Below are 20,630 nucleotides of genomic sequence, written 5' to 3'. Positions count from 1 at the left end.
TTTCAAAACAAAGAATAAAAAATAGGGCTGGGGTGTAGCTTGGAGGTAGAATGCCCCTGGGTTCAATTCTCAGCACTGAAAAACAAAATAAGTCCAACAAAACAAAAGCACCTCGGGGTGCCTCAAGGAGCAGCTGTAGTCAGGAGGTCAGGGGACGACCTTAACTGTCTTAAATCTGAAAAGGACACCAGCCCTTTCAACCACACCCTCACAGGCTGAGTGGGCCCCAGCAGTCCCATGTTGTTGTGTCCTGTGAGGGGGCACGTCACTTGGGTACATCCTGAATAAAGAAACCCTTGCCTCAAGAGACACACCACACGCTGACTGCCCTGACTGGAGTGTGTCCAGCAAGGATCACTGCATTGAAATGTAATCCATGTCATGATGACTTAAGGCAAAATACAAAATCCAACGAGGGTGTTTAGAGATGGGGCCTCTGGGAGGTGATTAGCATTAAAAAACATCCTGGGATGGAGTCCTCATGATTGAATTATGGTGGATTTATAAAAAGTGGGCGAGAGCGAGGTATGATCGTGCATGCCTGCCATTCTAGGACTTGGGAGTCTGACACAGGAGGATCGAAAGTTCAAGGACAGCCTTAGCAACATAGCTACATTCTCAACAACCTAGTGAGACTCTGTTTCAAAACAAAAAAGAAAGAGGTGGTTAGGGGTGTAGCTTGGAGGTAGAATACCCCTGAATTCAACACACACACACACACACACACACACACACACACACACACACACACACACAGTTTCATGTCACTTGATGTCCTGTGCTGCCTCCCAACTCTGCCAGCAAGAAGGCCATCACCTTGAACCTCCCTTGAACCTACCAGCCCTTGAACCTCCAGAACTGCAAGCTCTTTAAGTCACCCAGCCTCAGGTATTTCATTATAGTAATGAAAATCAGACTGTTATTCTGATTGACCATTTCACCTGTAACTCCATGGAGGTTTCCTGGTGCAATGATTGGAAGGTGACTTTCCTAGTGAGGTGGGAAAGCTTCATTTAGAGGCCTTTGCCCTCCCTCAGTTGGGGTTGAGCAATGTGCAGAATTTCTTTTACTAAAAATGGAGTAATGCTGTAGTGTTTAACCTCCAGGGAGACTGTTTCATAAAATATTGATTTTTATAAAAAAAATGAGATAGTTCATGAATAGAAAATGTAAGCATAAGCAAAAATCTTTTAGTTCTCTCAGTTCATAAACACAAAAAGTAATGAGTCCAGCTTATAAACTGAGGCTGACTTCTCCTTTACCCCCTGGGAGAGACGCAGGACTAGGAAATTATCCTTCCTTAGTGTCACAGTGCCAGGAACTGACTTTGCCAAAAGGAGACTATCGAGGTGTGTGGCCTTTTCCTGTGGCAGTGAAGGCAAAGGTCTAGACTTTATTGCAAGCTGTGGATTTTACTTATCTACTTACTTACACTTTTCAAGGACTAAGTGGGCCTTTTCCCCTAAATAAGTCCCATCTTGCTGCTCTAATACAGGACAACATGGTTCCACTAGCTATGGCCACCTTGTCAAAGGCAGGCACACTGTGACATTCCCCACAGTGGAGTCTCAGCGCTGTGTCCCGGTGGCATTCCTGAACCAACCCCACCACCACCACCACCACAGTACCTCTAACCGGTCATCACCCTTGGCCTGACTGTAATGTGGGTGACCATCGTGGGCTTGGAGTAGCCTGATAAAGTGGGAAAAAATAGTCCCAGTCTAGAAGCACGGTAGTTCACACCCTCTGAGCTACCTCAGACAAGTCAGCGACTGGGTCTTGATGTTTGCTTCCTCAAGTGGAGAAGGAACGTTGACAGTGTTGTGAAGAGCAGATGAGAAGATGCAGGTGGAAGCGCGGTAACAGAGAGCAGTGAGCCGGGCACGGTGACGCATGCCTGCGATCCAGTCCTTGGGCCTTGGGAGATGAAGACAGGAAGGTGTAGGGTTGCAGCCAGCCTCAGCAACTCAGCAAGGCCCTCAGCAAATTAGCAAGACCCTGTTTGAGAATAAAAAATAAAATAGGGCTAGAGGTGAGGCTCAGAGGTAAAATAGGTCTGGGTTCAATCTCCAAAACAAAAACTAAATCAGAGCAGTGCCAAAATGAAATACCATGTTTACCCTGCTCCCCAGTATAGTATGACTGTTCCTCCAGTGATTAAAAGTGAATTTACTCTTAGGTATACACCCAGAAGAAATAGAAATGCCGAGCAGCAGAAACAAGCCATATGTTCATAACTAATGAGCAAATAAATAAAATATGGTATATCCATACACTTTAATATCATTTAATAATAAAAGGATGAGTGTTCGTGTATGTATGAACATGTATGAACCTTAAAATTTTTATGCTAAGTAGAAGAAGCCAGTCACTAAAAAACACATATTGTGATTCTATAATAAAAAAAAATCCAGAATAGGCAAATTCATAGAGACAAAAAAAATAGATTAATGGCTACTAGAAATTGAGAGTTGAGGGGCAGGGAGAAATGGATACTAACTGCTAATGGGTCCAGAACATATTTTGGGGGTGATGAAGTCATGCTAAAATTGATTTGCTAGTGTGCTTTATATGCTGAATATCATTAAATGTTGCACTGTATTATTGGGGGGCTTGTGTACTAACAATGAAACTCAAGGCCTCACACATACTAGACAAACACTCCACCTCTGAGCTACATCCCTAACCGTTTTTTTTTTTTTTTTTTTTTTTAATTTTGAAACAAGGTCTCACTAAGTAGTTGACCAGACTGGTCTTAAAATTTTAGTCCTCCTGACTTAGGCTCCCAAGTAGCTAGTATTATATACATGCGCCACCATGTCTGGCTGAATCTTGAACTTTTTTTCCCCGGGTCTGGGGATGGAACCCATTGGCATTCGACCTCTGAGCTACACCCTCTGCCCTATTTTTTATTCTTTATTTTGAAACAGGATCTCACTAAGTTGCACAGGGTCTCACTAAGTAGCTGAGGCTGGCTTCGAACCTGTGCAATCCTCCTGTCTCAGCCTCCCAAGCACGGGGATTGCAAGCCTGCGCCACCACGCCCAGCTGAATCTTGCACTTTAAATGGGTAAGTTGTATGGTATGTGAATTTTATCTTAATAAAGCTATTGTGGGGATGCAAAGCAAAGGCCATTAACAATAACACTTTTTTTTTTTTTTTTTTTTTTTTTTTTTTGCTGGTACTGGGGTTCCTGGAAACCCTTCTACCTCCGGGCTACACTCCCAGACCTATTTCATATTTTTATTTGGAAACAGGGTCTCTTAAGCCAGCACGGCTGGCTTCGAACCTACGCAATCCTTTTGTCTCTGCCTCCCAAGCACGGGGATTACAAGTGTGCACCACCATGCCGGGCAACACACTTTTTTTTAAATGAATGACCAAATGGAGCTCAGCTCCAGGAAGGACCAGTTCCAGACTTGATTAAAGTATGACCAACGTCCTTGAAATTTGGGGTGCATCTTGCAATCGATGTCCACAGTCTGTTGGCCAGGCCACTGGTGTCACTGAACATCAACAGTACCTGTGTCCAGGCTTAAAAATTGATGTCGGATCCGTGGAATAAAAACCCAGAAGGAAGAGCGAAGCACTCTTTTAATCCCTGAGAACCATGTTTATGAAAAAAGGGAAGGAATAGTGAAAAATCATCACTTGTTTGGCAACAGTTTTGAAGCAGGAATCAAAAATAGGCAAGCAAGCTGGGCGTGGTGGCACGTGCTTATAATCCCAACATTTGGGAGACTGAGACAGGAGGATCCGGATTCGCAGACTGCCTCAGCTACTTTGTGGGGCCCTTTGCAACTCAGTGAGACCTGTTTCAAAATAAAGAATAAAAAATAGGGCTGGGGGTATAACTCGGAGGTAGAATGCCCCTGGGTTTCATCCCCAGTACTACACACACACACACACACACACACACACACACACACCCATATATATATGCAGGAGGGCACCATGGTGCATCCTCCTAGTACTTGGAGGGGGGTGGTTTGAGACAGAATGATCATGGGTTTGAAATGAGCCTCAGCAATTTAAGATCCTTTTTCAAAATAAACAAATAAAATAAGACTAGGGGTATAGCTCAGAGGTAGAATGCCCCTGGGTTTGATCCCCAGTAATAAAACCAAAACCAAACCAAAACAAAAAAATAGGCAAGCAAAGAATCCAGTCCCAAAAGCATGATGGACTCGTGGATTATCTTAAGAAATAATATGCCACAATGTCTTTGGAGGCATGAAGGGTGGCATTAAAGCAGGAATAAGCAACAACAGGGACTCTGAGTCAAACAAGTGATTCAGACGGCAGGGACTCAGGATGCGAAGACAACCGAGGAATATTTTGAATCCATTTATTTTGTCTAGATTCGCTTTATGTATGCAAAAGAGCGGCAAATGTTTCCAAAACCTAAATCTAAAAGAGCAATTTCAGTAAGGATAAAATAAAAATTTTAAGTGATAAAAAAGCATCATCTCAAGTTTAATTGGCAGGCTTTTTTTTCTCAGTGTTGCATAACGTTACACCACAGCATCGCTGGCCTTATATCTGTAATACAGTCAGGCCTCACTGATGGTGGTTCAAGTTATAATTTTTTTTTTTTTACTTTACCCTGGTACAGAAGTGATATGCATTCAGTAGAAACCATACTGAATTTTTATCTTTCCCCAGGCTGACCATATGCATTATGATGCCCTTTTGAGATGGTGGGCAGCAGCATTGACCCACAGCTCCCGGTCAGTTTCACCCTCACCAGGAAGACGGCCAGCCCTGTGCCGTGTGATGTGTTAAATACATTTCATGAATTATTCAACACTGTACTATAAAATAGGCTTTTAATTGAATGTCTTTGCCCACTGTAGATTGCTCCAAGTCTTTCTTTCTTCTTTCTTTCTTTCTTTCTTTCTTTCTTTCTTTCTTTCTTTCTTTCTTTCTTTCTTTCTTTCTTTCTTTTGCAATATTGGGGATGGAACCCAGGGGCATTGTACCTCTAAGCTGCACTCCCAGCTCTATTTTTTAGTCTATTTTATTTTGTTTTTGTGGTACTGGGGAGTGAAACCCAGGGGCTTTCTACCTCCGGGTTACACCCCCAGCCCTATTTTGTAATTTATTTTGGAAACAGAGTCTCACTAAGTTGCTAAGAACCTCACTAAGCAGCTGAGGCTGGCTTTGAACCTGTGCAATCCTCCTGTCTCAGCCTCCCAAATGCTGGGATTATAAGTGTGTGCCACCATACCCGGCTTGTCTTTTTTATTTTTAAAATAGGGTCTCACTGAGTTGTGAAGGGCCTTGCTAAGTAGCTGAGGCTGTCCTCGAACTACAATCCTCCAGTCTCCACCTCCTGAATGCTGGGATTACAAGCATGCACCAGGCCTAACCCTATGTAATTTAATCATGTTTCAGGTAGGCTGGGCTAAGCTATGATGTTCAGTACTCTGAGTGTATTTAATGGGCTTTCGATTTAACAATATTTTCAATTCACAATAGGTTTATCAACTGTAGCCCCATTGGAAGATGAGGAATTACCTTGGGTATTTATTATTATTTAGTAAAAAATACTTCATGAGGGAGACAGGTAGAGTTTTCTAAGTTGAATGTGACATCTCTACCTGCTTTACTGAAACATGTTATAACATTATCCTCACTACTGAATCACTGAAATTCGTTGACACCAGGAACAGTGGTACACACCTGTAATCCCAGCACTTGGGAGGCTGAGACAGGAGCATTGCAGGTTCAAGGACAGCTTTGACAAGTAGTAAGAATTTTCATCAACCTAGCAAGACCCTGTTTCAAAATAAAATATAAAAATAAAAATAGGGCTGGGGATGTAGCTTGGAAGTAGAATGCCCATGAATTTAATTCATAGTACCACACAAATTAATTGCTTAATTAAAGTTCTGGGGGTGTCATTCAGAGATAAAATGCCCCTGAATTCATCCCCCCATATCAAGAAAAGATATTAATTGACACTTGCTCTGGGACCTTTAGAAAATTCTTACATTAGCAGTAAGAGTTCTGTGCTCTCTACTGACCCATCTGACAGGCCACTGCCCTAAATGCTTTGCCAGTATTTTTTTTTCTCTTCTTTTTCCTTTTTATGTGGTACTGGGGATGGAACCCAAGAGCATTCTACCTCTGAGCTACACCCCCAGCCCTATTTTTTATTCTTTATTTTGAAACAAGTTCTCACTAAATTGCAGAAGGTCTTACTAACTGCGAACCTGTGATCCTCCTGTCTCAGCCTCCCAAGTACTGGGATTGCCCCGCTTGCCAGCATTTTTTCGTTAGTACCTAATAACTAAGATATGTCTAGAAAGTGCTACTTTCTATTTTACAGAAGAGGAGGCTGAGGTTAAGGAATAGTAAGTAACTCCCAGAGTCTAACACCGCGGTGCATGCCTGTAATCCCAGCCACGCAGGAAGCTGAAGCGGGAGGATTGGAAGTTCCAAACCAGCCTGGGCAATTTAGCATGACCATGTCTCAAAATTTTTTTAAAAAGGGGGTGGCAGGGATGTTACTCAGTAGAAGAGTAGTCCTGCATTCAATCCCACATACTGGGGGGGAAATACAAACTACTTCAGCAACTAAGTAGCAGGTAGGACTTGATTCCACCTGGCTCCAGAAGATCACGTTCTTGACCACTCTGCCAGGACACAGATATGGGTGCTTTCAACTGAGTCTTAAAATCACAGACAACTAAGACAGTTTCAGTGGTGCACAGCTGTCATCCTGGTATTTAGGAGGCTAAGACAGGAGGATCACAGCAACTTAGCCAGACCCTCAAAAACTCAGTGAGACCCTGTTTCAAAATAAAAAATATAAAGGGCTGGGGGTATAGCTCATGTAGCTCAGAGGTAGAATGCCTCTGGGTTCAATTCCGGGTTCAACACACACACACACACACACACACACACACACACACACACACACACACAGACAACTAATCAAATAGCAAGACAAGTTACAAAAACAAACAAAACAAAAGATGAATATAGAAGTTACACAGAATTTCCATCAACAGTCACCTCTGCACTTTTATATTGCCAGGAGAGGTGGGGGCAGACACATTAGAATCTATAGTTACAGGTACCAACTTTCTCCAGAAATTTCTGCTGACAAGCTATTAAACTAATGAATATCTGTCCTCTACCTTTATTCTCCCAGGACTCTTGTTTTATTTTGTATGCTGAGATGTCAATGGAAGAGCTACAAAGGATTTGAGATACAGAATCAAACTAAGGATAATCTATAACAAAAGTCCCAAATCGCAGTGCCCGAGAGCTGAAAAAGTTCCCAGAAATGGACACACAGCAAAACTACCTGGGAACATTGGAGGAGACTCTCCACAGGGTTGGTACTAGAACCAGATTCTCAGTCGCTCTCAAAACAGGTTTCCTTAGAATGTGTGTTCCAGGGTCCTGCCCCAGAACCCTGGATGAGAATCTCTGGGGGTGAGGGCCCAGCAATCTGGGCTTTACCAAGCCTTTCAATAGGTCCTGAGGTTGAGAACCACCAGAGTAAGAATTTGGATAGGATTCTAAGATCTTTTTCTCCTTTTTGAAAGTACATGATGGTTCTATTTCAAATTCAGTGAAAAAGATATTTGTTTTCATATTTTATATACATGGACTTTGTTATATGTATGTATGTATATATGTATGTATGTATGTATGTATGTATGTATGTATTTAATCATTTTGGTACTGAGGATTGAATCCAGGGGCATTCTATCTCCAAAATATACCCTCAACCCAATTTTATTTTATTTTTTTTGAAACAGGGTCTTACCAGAGACCCTTGCTCAGAGTCCCACTACTTTTGAGGCTGTCTTTGAATCTGAGATGCACCTCTCTCAGTCTGCCAAGTACTGGGATTTTAGGCTTGTGCCAAAACACTGAGCCTGAGCATTTATATAGTTGAAAGCACAAGCATTATAGCCCAATTCTAGCCTTATTCTCCTCCTTAATATAGACTAAAAATATTTTTCCCAGGTCTGAAACGATTCTAAATTTAAAATTATTAAAACTCAACAACAAAAACTAAAACTATTTTTTCTTAAAATGTCTATCAATCTTTAACGTTTTCTGTTCTCAATTCTAAAATTAGATGACAAAACCTACCTCTTATTTTTGAAAAATATTCATTTTGCTAATGCACCTAGATATATTGTATGGATAAAAGTATTCTAGAAAATCCCTTGGGACACTCATATTGTTGTCCAGGTATTTTGTTAAAATTAATACGATTGTTAAAAGTCATGTTTCAACTTTTAGTAAACAAAATAGTGAAAAAATTGCTACATATAGTCAATAAAGAAAATGGAAAACACTTTTCCAGCTCTTGAAGGTCTCTAATTCAATTTCTGAAATGTTTTCTTTCCTACTAATATTTTGATTCAATACTTGATCTGGAAAAGGAAGAAATTTGTTTAGGCCAGCATTTCCCAAATTTTTTTTGGTAAGATGTCAAAAGTTGTTTCTCAGAGAAAAAGTTCTGTAGGAATTGAGTGAGGTGTAGCTCAGTGGAAGAGCTCTTGCTTAGCTTGCATAAAGCCACAGCACCACATAAAAGAAAAGAAAGGAGAAGAAAATAAAGAGAGAAAGGAAAAGAAAAGAAAAAGTTTTGTGGTAAATACATTCGGTCTTTTTTTTTTTTTTTTTTTTTTTTTGGTGGTACTGGGGTTCCTGGAAGCCCTTCTACCTCCGGGCTACACTCCCAGACCTATTTTTACATTTTTATTTGGAAACAGGGTCTCCTAAGCCAGCGCGCGCTTCGAACCTGCGCGATCCTCCTGTCTCTGCCTCCCAAGCACGGGGATTACAAGCATGCGCCACCACGCCCGGCTTGGTCTTTTTTTTTTTTTTTTTTTAGTTAAATGGGTGGATTCATTTCATGACTCACTTTAAGTAGGGGATTTATTTATTTATTTATTTATTTTGGTACTGGGAATATAATCCAGGGGCTTTTTACCTCTGAGCTACACTCTAGCCCTTTTCATTTTTTATTTTGAAATGGTCTTGTTAAGTTGAACCTGTGATGCTCCTGTCTTAGCCTCTCAAGTACTAGGATTCAGTGTGTCAACAGCCAGGTGTGGTGCACACTTGTAATCCCAGCATTTGGGAGACTGAGACAGGAGGATCCCAGTCTGAGGACAGCCTCAGCGACTTAGTGAGGCCCTTTGCAACTCAATGAGACCCTGTTTCAAAATAAAGAATAAAAATAGGGCTGGGGATGTAGCTCTGAGGTAGAATGCTCCTGAGTTCAATCCCCAGTACCACAAAAATAAATAAATAAATAAATAAATAAATAAATAAATAAAGTGTGTGCCACCACACCCTGCACTTTGTGATCTATGTGATCTATTGATATTATTGTTGTTGTTGTTGTGGTGGTGGTGGTGTTACTGAGGATTAAACCCAGAGACACTGGGAGATATACTCTCAGATCTTTTCTAAATTTTTTGTTTTGAAACAGGAACTTGCTATGTTGCAGAGTCTTGCTAAGTTGCTGAGGTTGGTCTTGAACTTGTAAGCTTCCTGTCATAGCCTCCCAAGTATTAGGGGCTTTCTACCTCCGGGCTATACTCTCAGACCTATTTTATATTTTTATTTAGAAACAGGGTCTCACTAAGTTGCTGAGAGCCTCACTAAGTAGCTGAGGCTGGCTTCCAACCTGCGCAATCCTCCTGTCTCAGCCTCCTAAGCGCGGGGATTACAAGTGTGCGCTACCACGCCCGGCTTTCTGCACGTTCTTAATATGGCAATATAGACTGTCTTTAAAAAATTGGGAGAACCAACCAGGCAAATCTAAGGACCTTTACATCAATATGGAAATAGATTTGTTATATGGAATTCTTCTTTGTAATGGTAATTTATGCAAAAAAATTTTGCTTGTAACTTCTTTTGACGAATAGTTTGTAAAATATCCCACCAGCTGGTTTTTGTTGTTCTAAACTAAAATGTAGCCATTGGATAAATGAAATGTGCGTTTAGGTGCATTTCTGCTTTAAATAATTCCTTTCATGTTTCATAAAAGCATTGCTCCCAGAATAATGCATTTTTAGCAATTTAATAAATTTTAAATGAGCGTGACAGATATGGTTCAATTTAAATCTTTATCAAATTTTTTTAATGTTGACAATAGGCAGAAAAGGCCCACTAACATTATGACTTGACTAGTGATAAGACAAAGTTTTTTAAATATTCATGTTTCCTCGGTAACTGTTTATTATTATTATTTTTTTATTTTTTATTTTTTGGTGGTACTGGGGTTCCTGGAAACCCTTCTACCTCCAGGTTACACTCCCAGACCTATTTTTATATTTTTTTTATTTGGAAACAGGGTCTCTTCAGCCAGCGCCGCTGGCTTCGAACCTGTGCAATCCTCCTGTCTCCGCCTCCCAAGAGCGGGGATTACAAGCGTGCGCCACCACGCCCGGCGTTCGGTGACTGTTTATTGAGTGTAGTGTTAAAGTATGTTTTTCTCCATAAGAAAGTCACTGAAAAAGAAGTACATACTAGTTTTTTGTTGTTGTTGTTGTTGCTAGGTGATCAAAAGACAATTACACACAGAGGCAGCAACCAAGACCCAAGGATTAGCCTGCAGTGTCCAGGTCAGAAGCTCAGGCTGGCAGAGCAAGGCTCTCTGCTCAGGGCTCACAAAGCTGAAAGCAAGGTGCTGAGCACACTGAACCCAGATGCCCCTCCAAGCTGGGCATGTGGTGTACTCCTACAGTCCCAGCTACCCGGGAAGCTGAGGCAGGAGGATCTCAAGTCCCAGGCAGGCCTGGGCATCTTAGCAAAACACTGTCTCGAAATAAAAAATGAAAAGGCTGGGGGTATAGCTCAGTGGTACGATGCCCCTGGGTGCAAGCTCGTTCAGGTTCTATTGGCAGAGTCCACTTCCTTGGGTCTTCTGATGGCCCGTTTGTTGGCTGTCAGTAGACACTACTCCCTGGTCCTTAAAGCTGCCTGTCCTATCCCTGAGCTCTTCTCCTTCAAGCCAGCAAGAGTGAGTTCCATCCTTCTCGTGATTCGAATCTCGAATCTCTGACTTCTCTCTGCCTCCAGCTGCAAAAAAAAAAAAAATCTTTTTTTCTCTTTTAATTAAAAAAATTTAACTTATACATATATCATGTAAGGGTTAAACCAGGGCAAGTATATACATATATATACTCAAATAGTTATCACTTTTTTTACTTTTTTTTTTTTTTTTTGCAGTACTGGGGATTGAACCCAGGGGCATTCTACCTCTGAGCTACATCCCCAGCCCTATTTTATTTTTTATTTTGAAACAGGGTCTTACTAAGTTATGGAGGTCTTTACTAGTTGCTGAGGCTGTCCACGAATAGGCAATCCTTCTGTCTCAGCCTCCCAAATACTGGGAGTACAAGTGTGTGCCACCACACCAGTTTAGTTATTACTTTTTTTTTTCAGTTCTGGGGATGGAACCCAGGGACATTCTATATCCAAGCTATACCCCAGTCCTATTTTTTAGTCTTTTTTAAAATTTTCAAAACAACTTCTCACTGAGCTATGAAGGACCTTGCTAAGTAGCTGAGGCTGTCCACAAACCGCAATCCTCTGGTCTCCACTTCCCGAATGCTGGGATTACAAGCATGCACCACCATGCTCATCTTAGTTACTACTTCTTAATGGGGAAAATGTTCAAAATCATTTTTCTAACTTAAAAAATACCAGTATATTGCCGGGCATGGTAGTGCACACTTGTAATCCCCGCAGTTGGAAGGCTGAGACAGGAGGATTGCACAGGTTCAAAGCCAGCCTCAGCTGCTTAGTGAGGCTCTCAGCAACTTGGTGAGACCCTGTTTCCAAACAAAACATAAAATAGGTCTGGGAGTATAGCCTGGAGGTAGAAAGCCCCTGGGTTCCACCCCCAGTACCACCACAAAATAATAATAATAATAATAAACCACTATAATCCCAGTACTTGGGAGGCTAAGATAGGAGGATTACAGGCTTGAGGATGGCCTCAACAAAGCCCTCAGCAATTTAGCAAGAACCCCATTTCAAAATAAAATAGGGCTGTGGATGTAGCTCAGAGATAGAATGCTCCTAGGTTCAATTCATAATAATAATAATAATAATAATAATAATAATAATAAATGCATTTTAGTTATCTATAGACTACTGGGCAATAGAACACCAGAAATTCTTTCACATCAACTATGACTTGAAACCCACTGGTCTCCTTTGCCCCATACCCCCCCCCTCATCTGTTCTTTCAGCCTCTGCTGACCACCATTCTACTCTCACCTTGTAGGAAATGCTCGGCCTTTTCAGTGCGTTGTGTGATCAAGCCAGGCCCACCCAAGCAGGCCCCTCAGTGAGTCAGCTGTGCCCTGACCTCAGAGCTCAGTCTCATCGTAGTCACTGTCCTACCTACATTCCAAGGGGAGGGGCTTCTACAAGGACAGGCATCTTTGAGGGTGGACTTAGAATTCTGCCAATCAAATTGTAGGCACACACACACATCCCAGTTCTCCAGAGCTTAAAAATTAGAGAAACAGAGCCGGGCACATGCTTGTAATCCCAGCATTTGGGAGGCTGAGACAGGAGGATCGCGGTCTGCAAACAGCCTCAGCTACTTAGGGAGATCCTGTGTAACTTAGTGAGATTCTGTTTTTAAATAAAGAATAAAAAATAGGGCGGGGGTGTAGCTTGAAGGTAGAATTCCTCTGGATTCCATCCCCAGTACCGCAAAAAAAAAAAAAAGGAAAGAAAGAAAAGATAACAGAAATATGATCAAGATGTGAAAATGTTGTGTGTGTGTGTGTGTGGTACTAGGGATGGAACCCAGGGGCATTCTTCCTCCAAGTTACACCCCCAGCTCTATTTTTTATTCTTTATTTTAAAACAGAGTCTCACTGAGTTGCAAAGGGCCTCACTAAGTAGCTGAGGCTGTCTGCGAACCATGATCCTCCTGTCTCAGCCTCCCAAATACTGGGATTTCAAGTGTGCACCATCACACAAAGCAAAATGTGAAATTTTAAATGAATTTTTTAAATGAATCGTTTGCTGCAGTAGTTTATAGAAGGATGACATCAGTGGAAACTATTGGCCAGAAAGGTGACATTGAGTTTTATAAGATTATACTAGACCTTGGGGGATAAGAAGAGCAATGACCAACGTTTATTGAGAGTTGAACGTGCCCCCAGCCCTGACTGCACTGTGTGCATACACCATTCTCACCCTCACCACTCCTTACTGCCCCCTTTATATCTCATTTTACAACTAAGGAAACAGAAGCAGAGGTGACAGTACCGGTGGCGGCAGAACGAGGAGCAATGCCGGGCTAGCGTGTTCCTCAGCACCATCCAGTGTCACAGGCAACTGTTGGGTCTTTACCCTCTGCCAAGCACCGTGCATGGCACTGAGAGACCAGGCTAGACCCACTCACTGCCCCCCAGGACTCCATCCTAAGAGCCGAGGAAGCTGGGCTTCGCCCGGAGTAAACGTGGGCAGTCGCAGTGCATGTAGGCAAAGTCTCCCCAACCAGAAACTCGACATCCAAATGCCCCCAGATCCGAGCTGGTGCTCAGAGTTTTAACTTTTGGAGCATTCCAGATTCCAGGTTTTCAGATGAATATTGTTTAGCCCATAAAGTTTCTGCAAGTACCTCCAAAACAAGAAAACTCCAAAATCTAAAACACGCACAGTCCCAGCATGTCTGATAAGGAAGAGATGCTCAACCCGTACTATATATAACTACCTCGCAGGACAAGGAAGGGTTCCACTCGACTTCTGTGGGCCACCAAGGGCTACGCAAGGAAGGTGGCACTTGCGTTAGACGTGAGGCGTAAATAGTTCTCCAGGTTGACCTGAAGGGTTGGGATGGACCAGGAGAAATTCCTAGTGTGGGCAAATGTGAGGGAGGGAAAAACAGTGTGGCCTAGCTCAGGAAATGCTCGTGCTGCCTGGTGTCCTGTGGGACTGTGGGACCCAAGAGGTGATGAGAGAGAGAGGAGGGGAGGCTGGAGAAGCAGCCGGAAGCCCCATTGTAAAGATCCGTACAGCATGATGGCCATTTTGGATTCACTAAATTGCTCTAAGCATATCACATGGTTTGAATGTTGTTCCGTGTGTGCGCGTGTGTGTGTGTGTGTGTGTGTGTGTGTTCTGAGTATTGAACCCAGGAACATTCTACCTCTAAGCTATACCCACAGCCTTATTTTGTGTGTGTGTGTGTGTGTGTGTGTGTGTGTGTGTGTGTGTGGTACTGGGAATTGAACCCAGGGACATTCTACCTCTGAGTTACATCCCCAACCCTATTTTATTTTTATTATTTTTAAAACAGGGTCTCACTAGGTTGATGACAGTCTTACGACTTACTGAGGCTGTTCTTGAGCCTGTGATCCTACTGTCTCAGCCTCCCAAATACTGGAATTACAGGTGCGCATCACCACACCAGGCTCACCCCCAGACCTATTTATTTTGAAACAGGGTCTCATTAGAATGCTGAGAGTCTAAGTTGCTGAGGCTGGTCTTGAACCTGTGATCTTCCCGTCTCAGTCTCCCAAATACTGGGATTACAGGTGTGCAACACCATGCCTGGCCTTATTTTATTTATTTTGAAACAGGGTCTTGCTGAGTTGTTGAGGCTAGCCTTGGACCTGCAATCCTCCTGTCTCAGCCTCCCAAGTACTGGGATGACAGGTATATAACACCATACCCCACCCCACCCGAAAAGATAATTTCAGCAGTGGCATGGAGGAAGAATTGAGAACTAAAACAGAGCAGGGAGGCCAGTTAGTCGACCACCATAACCATTGAGTAGAGACTGCAAGGCCCAGAGGTGAGGTGGACACACCTGCAGGTGCAAGGGATTGAGGACGTTTGGCAGTGTTTGATGTAGGGTGTGAACAAGGAAGAGGACTGAGGAGCACCCCCCGGTGTGAGCTAATGAGTGAGCTCGTTGTGTGGATGATGGTGCCTCTAACTAGGATAAGGAGACTTAGGAGGCAAAACAAAAGTCAGTATCAGCCAAACTAAGGCTGAGCGCTCTGTATCACATCCAAGTGGCCTGGAGCCAGGGGAGGAATCTGGCCTAGAGAGGCAGGTGTTGAGATGGTGTGTTTATTTAAGTTCTTACTCCCTGATGCTCAGCCCCAAGAATACAGAAAGGAAGATACTGCCCCAGCTCCTAGGAGGCGAAAGCCCACATACACCCAGGCCAATGTTGATGAGCACGCCCGAGGTCTCAGAGCATTCACGCGGGCCCACTTCTTACAGTTGAGAGTCCCCCACCCCATATGAGTAAAACCAGGAGTAGAGAGTGGAAGATCCGCTGCAATGTAAGTGAAAAGCGATAGAGAAGGCCGAGCGCGGTGGCGCACGCTTGTAATCCCCGCGCTTGAGAGGCGGAGACAGGAGGATCGTGCAGGTTCGAAGCCAGCCGCGCTGGCGTAAGAGACCCTGTTTAAAATATATATATATATTAGGTCTAGGAGTGTGGCCCGGAGGTAGGGCTTCCAGGAACCCCAGTACCACCAAAAAAAAAAAAAAAAAAAAAAAAAAACTTAAAACTTAACAACAACAACAATGATGATGATGATGGTGATGATGGTAACAATTGCTTTGGGTATAGCTCGGAGGTAGAATTCTAGGTTCAATCCCCAGTACTAAAAGTTGGGGTGGCTGGAGAGAAAACAGAACCCAGAGTAAGACAGAGTGGCATTTACTAATCAGTGGTGCCCTCAGCACTGACTTGTGCAGAGACCTGCCTGCTCAGACACCACCCCAGGGCGTGCCTCCTGGTCAGTTCACAGCGGTCTTGAAGCTACTTCTCAAGTTCAGGACCTGATTTATTTCACTGGTTAGTTGTTACTGTTGTGGAGTGGGCAGCTCCATTTCTCAGCTGCCATCTCCTATTAGCCGAGCCGACTGCGGCCGATTATTCACACACATGCACACACCAGAAGGCCCAGCCACCTGCAGGGAGCCACCGTGGGAGCCTTCCTGGCTGCCGGGGCTCCCCAAGAAAAACCAAACTGCTACAGATTGCTCTGTGGTCACGAGCTAGAGAAGGAGCCCACTGGGTGGTTCCAGTGTTCACTAGTGTCACAGTCTGAATGACAGCCCCTTCATTTCTTCAGAGACATGGACACACATTCTAGCTGACTTAACAGATGGCCGCTGGCAGCTCGCTCTCCTTGGGCGCAGTCTTCTAGGCACACCTGTTCTCTATGTCAGGATCAGTGCTTGCTTCTGCTCTCTAAATTACAAGTGTGTGTGTGGGGGGGGGGGAGGGGGGGTTCTGGGGATGGAGCTCAGGAACATTCTACCTCTGAACAATACTCCCAGATCTATTTTATTATTATTTTGAAACAGGGTCTCACTAGGTTGAGAAGAGTCTTGCTACTTCCTGAGGCTGTCTTCCAACCTGAGATCCTCCTGTCTCAACCTCCCAAGTCCTGAGATAATAGGCATGCACCACCACGCCCTGCCACTCCCAGGACTGGATGGAGTTTTGAGTGCCCCATGCTCTTCAGCTGCTCCTTTCCAAAGCTGGCATTCTCCTGCCCTACTCCTGCGGATTCCATCCCTTGTGTCCAACGTTCAGCCAGTAAGCTTCAGGTGACTTTAGATCTCAGCGTGCAGCACACGGCACTCCCTGAGAAGAAGAGTCAGAGGTCGGAGCAGGGGCAGGATTCGATTGAAAAGTCCTTGAAAACCTGGCTAAGGCGTCTGTGCCTTGTTGTGTGGGTGCTAGGGGACCCCGAGGTGTGGGTCTGGGGCAGGAGGACAGGGTGATGAAGTCAATATTCAAGGCAAGCTGATCTGGGGCTGGGGGAACTGAATTATTTTATATTTATTTATCCATTTATTGTGGTACTGGGGATGGAACCTAGGGGCCTTCTACCTTCAGGCCACACCCCCAGACCTATGTTTATATTTTATTTGAAACAGGGTCTCACTAGGTTTCTGAGAGCTACACTAAATAGATGAGGCTGGCTTCGATCCTCCTGTCTCAGCCTCCCAAGGACTGGGATTACAAGCGTGCGCCACCGCCCCCAACCTGGGGGAACTAAATCAGAGTAAGGAGCAGCCTACAGCCAGGAGTCCAAGAAGCTAAGGCCAAGGAGTTAGATGCAACAGACAAGGCCAGGCTGACGTGGTGCAAGGTCTAGAAAGGAAATGCCACATTCAAAGACATTTTGAGAGAGGAACAGTAACACTTGGCGATTGACTGATGGGCTGTAGCTGATAACACAGGAAAGCATTGACGGTCCTTTTCTTTAGTTATATGATTGTTATAGGCCATGCTTCAAGTATTTTAGTTACAACTAGATTTTAGCTGTATGGGTTTTTATGAATGTTTTTGTTTTGTTTGGGATTTTGTTGTTTGGGTTTTTTCTTTTTGTTTTGTTTTGGTTGTTTGTTTTGGTTGTTTGGGGTTTTTTTTTTGTAGTGCTGGGAATCAAACCCAGTACCTCTGCACACACCAGTCAAGCACTCTACTACTGAGCTACACCCCAGTCCAGGTGTATGTTTATAAGCACCATGTGTAGAGTGCTATTGTTTCAGTGTGCTGGATAGTCTACCAGAGTCTGATACCTCCACCCTGGTTCTCTTTGGACACACTGCAATGAGCAACTTTTAAAAGAATTCTGATTTGAGCAGGGAATGGTAGTTCATGCCTACAATCCCAGATACTCAGGAGGCTGAGGCAGAAGGATTCAAAATTTGAGGCCAACCTGGGCAATTTGGTGAGACATTGTTTCAAAATAAAATACAATTTAAAAAGGGTTGGGGGTATAGCTCAGTTATAGAGTGCTTGCCTAGACTGGGTTCAACCTCCAGTTATCACAAGAAAAAAATTTTCAACGTGTCAACTAATCTTTTAGAAAGAAATGATCCTAATATAAACAATAAACTTTGAAGAATGAGAAATAGAATTCAGACAGAGACTCAAGCTGGTGAGAGGAGAGTGGTTGGAAGAGTGGAAGAGAATTGATCTGTCAATCGATAATTTATGTGTTAGTAACTAAATTTAACTGACATATAGAAACAAAATTATACATATCAATGGAGTAATGTGATGTGTCAATACGCATAAAATTGTGTGATGTTTTAATCAGGTTAAATATAGCTAGCCGGGTGTGGTGGTGCACACTTTGTAATCCCCACGCTTGGGAGGCTGAGACAGGAGGACCGCACGGGTTCACAGCCAGCCTCAGCTACTTAGTGAGGCTTTCAGCAACTTACTGAGATCCTGTTTCCAAATAAAAATAAAATATAAAAAAGGTCTGGGAGTATAGCCCGGAGGTAGAAAGCCTCTGAGTTCCACCCCTAGTGCCACCAAAAAAAAAAAAAAAAAAAAAAAAGATCTGGGAGTATATCCCAGAGGTAGAAAGCCTCTGGGTTCCAGCCCCAGTACCACCAAAAAAAAAAGAATAAAAAAAAAAATATATATATATATATATATATATATTGAGGATATATATCCTCAAATGTTCATTTAATCATAATAAAACCTTTTATTTATTTATTTTTGCAGTACTGGGGATTGAACCATTCTACCTCTGAGCTACACCCCCAGCCCTCTTTTTTATTCTTTATTTTGAAACAGCGTCTCACTAAGTTCAGAAGGGCCTCCCTAAGTAGCTAAGGCTGGCCACGAAACAACAATCCTCCTGTCTTAGCCTCACAAGTACTGGGATTACAAGCGTGTGCCACCATGCCTGGCTTGATTAAAAAAAAACTTTCAAAATCCTTTCTTCTAGCTTTTTAAAGTGTACCGTAAATTGTCATTATCTATATTCACCTACTGTGCAATGGCACACCAGAGCTTCCGGCACCTGTATAACTGTAGCTTAGCACCCACTGATCATCCTTCCCCCAGCTCTTTCCACCCCACACCAAGGGCACTAATGACCACCATTCTATTCTCAACTTCAATTAAATCAACTTTTAAAAATCCACAAGCCGCCGGGCGTGGTGGTGCACGCTTGTAATCCCCGCGCTTGGGAGGCAGAGACAGGAGGATCGCGCAGGTTGGAAGCTAGCCGCACGCGCTGGCTTAGGAGACCCTGTTTCCAATTTAAAAAATGTAAAAATAGGTCTGGGAGTGTAGCCCAGAGGTAGAAGGGCTTCCAGGAACCCCAGTACCACCAAAAAAAAAAAAAAAAAAGATAGGGAAAAAAAAAATCCACAAGCCAGGTGTGGTGGCACATGCCAGTAATCCTAGTACAAGGGAGGCTGAGACCAGAGGATCTTAGGCTTGAGGCTGGCCTCAGCAACATAGCAAGACGCTCAGCAACCTAGCAAGATCTGTTTCCCCAAAAAACAGAAAAAGGGTTAGGGTGTAGCTTGGAGGTAGAATACCTCTGGGTGCAAGCCTTAGTGCCACAAAAAGAATAAATAAAATAAAATTCATCTGAGTGAGCGGTGCTTATCTTTCTGTGCCTGGCTACTTCACTTAACATAATCATCTCCAGTTCCACACATGTTGTTGCAAAAGATAGGTTTTCATTCTGGGGCTGGTAAGTTAGGTAACAGGTTACAGAGGAATTTATCCTTTCTTTTCTTTTTTTTTCCCCAGAGGCTTATTCTTTGCAAAACACTTTCATGTATATTAATCTCATTTTAGCCTTGACACAATCCAGCAAGGGAGACAAGGTAAGGATCAAAAAGTAGGAAAGGATTGAGAGAGATTATGAGGTAGGACTTTATGACCAATTAATCTTCTGGTTAAGGGCTATGCTGTGGCTCATTCACTCCATCATTAAATCACTCGCACAACAAAGACTCGCGGAGGGTCTGCTCTGTGTCCTGCCCGTGCCCTGGTCCTCAGCTGCAGGCAGACAGCAGGGCCTGAGCCGGAGGTGGTCGGATGGAGTGTGCGGCCCAGGCAGTTGGCTGTTCAGGTTTCAGGCGGTTCAGTTCCCACCCTGGGGATTCCGGATGCCTGTGGGACCAGGTGACATTGACAAGTGGGCCATTGTACAGAAGAGTTTTGAGCTTTTGAGGACAGAAGTCTGAGATGTAAAATAGACTATTATTAGCCTAGAGGTAAAAATTAAAACTGAGAGTGGATTAGATGACCTCCAGAGATCTTGGTAAGAGATTTAACAAGCCAGGTGTGGTGGCGCGTGCTTATAATCATCCCAGTACTTGGGAGGCCGAGACAGGAGCATCGCAGGTTCGCGGACAGTCTCAGGAAGTAGAAGACTCGTCAACCTAGTGAGACCCTGTTTCAAAATAAAAATAAAATCTGGGGATGTAGCTCAAAGGTAGAATGCCTTTGGGTTCAATCTCCAGTGCCATACACACACACAAAAAAAGATATACAACAATAACTTTAGTTTCTTTCTGTCCAAAATGAAGAAGAGACTATGTACATTTCAGGGTTATCTTAGATCCAATGACTGTGAGCGGATTAAAAAACGGCCCTGCATTACACACTCTGGAGATGTATGTTCAAACACTGTAGTGTCTGCTTGTGTCTTGCCCATCAATTTAGCAAATTCCACAAAGACCAAAGTTTTTTTTGTTTTAATTTTTATTTTTTTATTGGTGCACTGTATTCATATATCATAATGGGATAAAAAACTTGTGTAGACATACGTGCACACATCGCCCAGTTAGCCCCTACCCCACACCATTCACT

Source organism: Muscardinus avellanarius, assembly GCF_963383645.1.
Source record: "Muscardinus avellanarius genome assembly, chromosome: 2".
NCBI lineage: Eukaryota > Metazoa > Chordata > Mammalia > Rodentia > Gliridae > Muscardinus > Muscardinus avellanarius.
The sequence above is the reverse complement of the archived record's forward strand: the minus strand, read 5'-3'. Positions refer to the sequence as shown.